Here is a 6,911-nt window from a genome sequence, read left to right as displayed (position 1 = left end):
CCAATCACTAGTGTCTGCTTACAACTCTTCATCTTCCTTTGTATTTCCATACTCATTTGCCCTTTGTGTCATTCTACGTGTGTTCTGTTGCACATAGGGTTTTCAGAGGCCTGCTATTTTGGAAGTGGATGGCCAATCCTTCTTCCTAGTGTATGTCAATCTGAATGTTCAGATCTAGAGAAGTATCCAACAGATAAGCATTTTACAGAAAGAGTGAAAATATATCCCTTATTGTGGAATTAACCATTACTTTCGGTGTTGTCCCTGCCCTTGGCTCAAGTGCCCTGACCCACTTATTTCTTTGCTCCACCATCCCTCCACTTCTACCCACTCCCTTCATCGCCTATCTCCCATTGACCAGCCCTTGATCTGATAGCTTATGTCTAAAGCTTCCTTGGTTTCTGTGATTCCAGATTCATCAGCTGCTAACAGTTTCTTATGGTGTGACCAGAGTCTCCTAAGTTTAGTGATAATGTGTCCTGAACAGAGATGATGTGTCCTGTGGAACTGGTGAGTAGAAGTTTCTTCTTGGCCTGAGGGCCCGTCTGAGTTGCGCGCTTTGGGGGTCCTCAGCTTTACCTGTTCAGGCGGGGTGTAGGCAGGTGAAAGGCAAGACACCTCAGCAGAGCTAAAACCCCCCACCTGAACAGGTAAAGCTGAGAACCCCCCATCTGCATATAGTAGGTTGTAAATGAGTCTCCCTTCAATCATGCCACACTCTTCCTCATACAGCTCAGCCTCCCATATAATCTGTTCTGCCTATGGATTGAAATGATATGGAGATAGGATGCATCCCTGCCGTACGCCCTTCCCAATTTTGAATCATGCAGTGTTTCCTTGCTCTGTTCTGACGACTGCCTCCTGGTCCAAGTATAGGATTCGCATAAGCATGATCAAGTGTTCTGGGATTCCCATTCTTCTCAGAGTCAGCCACAGTGTGTTGTGATCCACACAGTCCAGCGCCTTTGCATAGTCAGTGAACCACTGATGGACATCTCAACATTGTTGTTGTTAAGTGCCATCGAGTCGCTTGAGACTCATAGCGACCCTATGTACAAGAGTTCTAAATGTTGTTCTACCCTGTGCCAACCTAGCCATCTCAAACGCACTTATTCCCACCGCTCCAGTCACAGAATCGATCCATCTCATCAAAGGTCTTCCTCTCCTTCGCCATCCCTCCACTCTGCCAAACATGATGTCCCTCTCCAAGACCAGTCCCTCCTTGTAACATGCCCGAAGTGTGTCAGACGAAGCTTCAGAATCCTTGACTCCACCCTTGATATCGTTGCCCCACAGGGCTCACTCACTGGGGCTCCCTGATGGTGTGATCTGTCTCCCACATAAAACACTCTGCCAAGGTTCTAATCGTCCAGCTGGCTCCCCACCCCTGGCCTGAGCTTCTGGAGACTCTGGCCAGCAGCCCACGCACCAGCCGTAGGACCAGGTGAAGTACTAGAAGCGGACAGTCACAGCAGCTTTCCCAGGTGTAAGAACTGTGCAGGCAGCATTGTGAAAGGTGCTGCCACTACCCCGGGCACCTCTCATCTCCTCTTGGCCGTCGGTATAACCTCTGCGGCCCATGGCCGTTCTCCAAGCTGAGGATAGTGCCAGGTGGCTGCCTTATCCCAAGGGAGTTAGCAGATAAGTGACTCACAGTATTGACCTGGCAGGCATTCAAGAAATCCAGTCCACACTCAGTTACCAAGAGTGAGGCTTTAGTAAGTGATTTTGCAAAATCAGGCACCCAAGCCCAGAAAAGGAAACATGTTGCAGACCGAGGGTCTCAAAGAATAGAATAATTTTATAATTATTAATAAAGAGACAAGCAGCCAGGAACGAGATAGAGCAGAGAGCATAAAACAGGGGGCCAGCAGTTCTCCACTGAAGACCTCAAGCCAAGCTTCTCTGTCTTTTTATTCAAAAACAACAGGAAGTAAATCACAAAAGAATTCGATGCAAATGAAGCCAATCTCTTTCCATTGAAAACCTTCTGCTTGACTCAGGAGGGAGGGGTTCACAAATGCAAGAATTTGGTTTACCCCCAACTATTAACCTTGATGCCTCAGGGTGAACTCTAGCTCAGGAAGTAACACTCCCTCTGTAGGGGGCCCCTTGCTGTTTCCTGTTTTGCAGGGAACAAACAGTTCATTTTCTAGGATCTGCCACAAGAGAAAGCCTAACTTATTTATCTGTAATTCCTTCAGTTCCTGAACAAGGGTTTTCATATAATATTTGGTATAAAGTTTGGCTTCCCATAGAAACAGGCTGGTATGTCCTCCACAGCCCACTGGAAGTTTTTGTCTCCTAGCTCACTGCCCTGATCCAGTCACCTGCTGAGCTACTGAGAACTGGGCAGTGAATAAGGCTGACGGAAGGAGGACTGATGCCTTTGAACTGTGGTGTTTGAGGAGTATATGCTGAATATCTCACGGATTACCAAAAGGACAAACAGATATATCTCGGAGAAAGTGCAGCCGGAGTGCTCCTTGGAGGCAAGATGGTGACGTTTCACCTTATATGCTTTAGGGTTGTTGCTAGGAGAGGCAGCTGAAGGGACATTATGCTTGAGAAGGCGGAGGAACAGTGAGAGAGGAAAACCCTAAACCAGGTGGATTGACAGAGTGTGTCAGAGATTGTGAGGAAGGCACGGGATAGGCCAGGGCTCAGGTCTGCTGTTCAGAGGTCTGAGTCATACTCAGTGGCACCTAACAACAACACAGGGTGTTCATTCTTTGCTGCATGTCACTTAAGGCTCCTCTCCTCTGCTACAAACTCTGTTCCCTCCCTGCTCCCGCGCTCCCATTTGCGTGCACACTCCAAGGCCCTGTGGTCTGATGTGTCAGCTAATAGTTTCATCTCCTCGGGATCAACTCCCCAAGGACTCCAGCCTTTGTTCTCTCCTCCCCTGAAGATGGGCCAGTCTAAACAATTTCTCACAGCATGCCGGTGGCAGCACGGTAACCCCACCAACTGCACAACATCCACACTTCACGGTCGGCTGCTATGAAGTCAGACATGCCCCTGTGCTCCGCACCCACCTGCGCCCACCCCCCACCAGCCACCCTCCCAGAGCTTGCTGCCCTGGCACTAGCTGTGCCAATTTGTTGCGGTGGTACACGGAATTCACAGACCACACTCACGCTATGGCATCTCTTGTTATGAACTCATAGCTGACCCTCCAGTGGGTTTTCAACTGCAGTAAAAGAACAGAACTTGCCCATCTCCTTCCCTTACAGGATCTGGAGGTTCAAACCCCTTGTCTTTGGTTTGGCAGTACAACTCCTTGTCTAGGAGGCCATCGGTGCTTCCACAGGGTCCATTCGGCAATTGAACAGGTTATAACTGCAGGTGGAAACTCATGCAGTTCTTCAGTCAGCACAGCTTCTCAGGGGCCTTTGACCTTTCGGTTCATGGCTTTAGGTCAGTGTTACAAAGCTCCCTTACTCCTCCAATCATGACCTCTCTCTCCTTCTCCCCGCAACTGCCACTGGAAGACTGCAGCCCTGAACTAAGTGATAGTATTTTAACTCCTTCACCTGCATGTGAAAGTTCAATAAGAAAGACTAAAGGATAATGTGGTTAACAGAGTGGACTGATAAGAGAATTTGCAAATCTACCTTTAGTTTGCTTGGCTCCACAATCAACACTCTCTGCACCAGCAGCCAGGAAATTAAGATTGTGATGGGAAAGTCAGCTGTCAGAGACCTCTCTAAAGTACTGAAGAACAATGATGTCAGTCTGGAGACTAAGGTGCACCTGATACGGGATGGTCTTTGCAATCATTTGCTATCCATCAGAGAGCTGAACAATGACTAGGGAGGACAGAAGGAGAATTGATACCTTTGAGTATCAAATATACCATGGACTGCTAAGAAAATGAACAGGTTTGTCCTGGAGAGGATGAAGCCAGACTGTTCCTTGGAGGCAAAGATTCTGAAGCTTCGTCTGACATATTTTGGACATGTTGCAAGGAGGGACCTGTCCTTGGGGAGGGATGTCATACACACAAGAGAAGAAGACTCTTAATGAGACAGATTGATTCAGTGACTCAGGTAGTAGGGGTAGGTGTGTCGGAGACAGTGAGACTGGCACAGGATGGGGCAGAGTTTAGGGCTGTAGTATACAGGATTGCTATGAGTCACAGGCAACTCGATGGCACGTAACAACATCATCTTGGAAGAGATGCACTGGAAGTGCTCCTTAGAAACAGGAAGGAGACTTGGGGCTGACTGTTCCCGGGGGGATAGTTGCTGCAGCCTTCAGAGAACAGCATGCTTGCAGAAGCTCGGTCGGTAGGGAAGAGGAAGGGCCCCATGAGATGGACTGACACGGTGGCCACCACAGCACACAACAGTGACCAGGACACGGCAGAGACTGGCAGAGCTGCACGAGGTCCAGCAAGGTGCTTTCTGTTGTGCACGGGGTAACGGTGAGTCAGAGCTGACCAGGTGGCACCTTCAGAACCGCCTCGTGGGTTTTTCTTCACTGCAGTCTGTATGAACTTTGATAAATGCCGAGAGTTATAGAAAGGCTTCAGGCCTTTTGTTCAGAGGGTTGCTCTGAGTTGTGCTTGAATCGAAGGCAATCAACAACAACCAGAGTCTGTGTGGAGGGCTCTCCAGAGTGCTTCTTGGAGGTAAGGTGGGCTAAGCTCAATAAAATAGGGGCCGTTGCATTGGCAAGTCAACTGTCAAGGACCTCTTCAAAATACTGAAGAGCAATGATGTCCATTTGAAGACTAAGGTGTACCTGATTCGAGCCATGGCCTTTTCAATCACTTGCTTTGCATCTGAGAGTTGGACAGTGAATAATAGGGTGATAGAAAAATTGATGCCTCTGAGCTGTGATATTGGAGAATATTTAATATCCCATGGACTGCCACAAGAACAAACATGTCTTAGAGAAGGTGCAGTCAGAGTGCTCCTTGGAGGCAAAGATGATTAAGCTTCATTCCACATACTTTGGTCATTTTGCTAGGAGAGGCTATTTTTCGGAAATGGACATCATGCATGGAGAGCTGGAAGGTTGGAGCAAGAGGAAGACCCTCAACGAGATGGCCTGACAGAGTGACCACAGTGGCTGGGGCTCGTGTGTCAGAGATGGCAAGTGTCGCACAGAACAGGGTTGAGGTCGGCTGTTCCCAGGGTCGCTGTGAATGGGACTTGACGCAGTGGCAGCTGAGGACAGCAGGACTCCGCAGAGCTCTGGCGCCAGGGTGATTAAACGCCAGCCTGCTGGGCCGGGGTTGTGGGTTTGGTATCCTGACTTGGTTGAGGTTGAGTTTTACTTCGTGTCTCCTTTGGCTAAATGCCATCTGTTTCTGTTTTGTTTGAGCCCCATATACGCCGTGGTAAGCTGGCCTCAGGCTGGTGACCTTGAGGAGAGGACGCTCTATGTACCCGCTCCCAGACATACTCCATCTGGTTTCCGAAGCTGGACATCTTTTCCGGGGGACTGTTCATCTTCCACACTGCGGCTGCTGGATTCGAACCGCACACCTTTCCTTTAGCGGCCCAACATGTAACGCACTCATCACCCGGACTCTTCCCCCTGATCCGCATCTCCTAATAGGATCCCACTGAGTTGAATCCAGGGTCCCATCAGAGGCCGCGGGCCCCAGTCCTCCCGCCAGACCTCTCAGGGTCCACTCAAGTCTTTCCACGAGGGCTCCCAGAGATGTCTGTCCCGATCAAGGCGCTGTCCCACTCCGGGATGCCCGCCCTCCTCCCCACCTCCCGTGGTCAGCAGCGCCCACACCAGACCCTCGCCTGCCGCAATGATCCCCTCCCCGCGCCTGCGCACTGGGGCTCCATTGCATCATTCGGCCTGGGCGGGGCTGCGCCAAATTCTCCCCCCAACCCTGGCGCCTGCGCACTGGGGTTCCATAGCATCATTTGGCCTGTGCTGGGATGCGCCAAGCTCTCTGTGCCTGCGCACTCTGACTCCATAGCATCCTTCGGCCTGGGCTGGGCTGCTCGGACTACACAGCGCTAAGCCCTCCGCTCTTGCTCTTATGTTATTTGGTGAAATTCTTCTGTGTCATTCAATTCCTTCTGATAGAGTGACTCTGTGTACTCCTTCAATCTTCTCTTGATACTTCTTGAATCATTTAACATTCTACTCAAAGTATGCTAAAATATTGCCACCCATGGCTTAAATTTGTTTTTCAGCTCCTTCAGTTTAAGAAACGCTGAGCAAGTTCGGCCCTTTTGATTTTCTGACTCCAGCTCTCTGCACATTTCATTATAGTATCTTTCTTTGTCCTCCCGGGCTGCCTTTTGAAATTTTCTGTTCAGCTCTTTGATTTCTTGGTTTCTTCCTTTAGCTTTGGCTTCACGGCGCTCTGATACAATATTCAGAGCCTCATCTGACATCCATCTTGGTCTTTTCTTCTTCTTTAGCCTTTGTAATGATCTTTTGCATTCTTCATGGACGATTTTCTTGATATCCTCCCAGAACTCATTTGGTCTATGCTCATTGGTGCTCAAGGCCTCAAATATGTTCCTGAGATGGTTTTGAAATTCAATGAAACTATGAAGGAGGAAGTTCAAATTGCTCTGAAGGAGTTGACAAAAAATAAGGCTCCAGGAGTTGATGGCATATCAATTGACATATTTCAACAAACAGACACTGCCCTGGATGTGCTCACTAAGTTGTGCCAAGAAATCTGGAGGAGAGCCAGCTGGCCCACCTACTGGAAAAGATCGATATTTGTTCCCATTCCAAAGAAAGGTGACCCAATAGAGTGTGGGAATTATCAAACAATATCATTAACATCACATGCAAGCAAGATTCTGCTGAAAATGATCCAAAGACGTTTGAAACAATATGTCAACAGAGAACTGCCAGATGTGCAGGCTGGATTTAGAAGAGGTCGTGGTACTAGGGATATTATAGCTAATGTTAGATGG

Source organism: Elephantulus edwardii, unplaced genomic scaffold (assembly GCF_000299155.1).
Source record: "Elephantulus edwardii isolate Elephantulus edwardi_28Jun2011 unplaced genomic scaffold, EleEdw1.0 scaffold00129, whole genome shotgun sequence".
NCBI classification, from domain to species: Eukaryota; Metazoa; Chordata; class Mammalia; order Macroscelidea; family Macroscelididae; genus Elephantulus; species Elephantulus edwardii.
The sequence above is the reverse complement of the archived record's forward strand: the minus strand, read 5'-3'. Positions refer to the sequence as shown.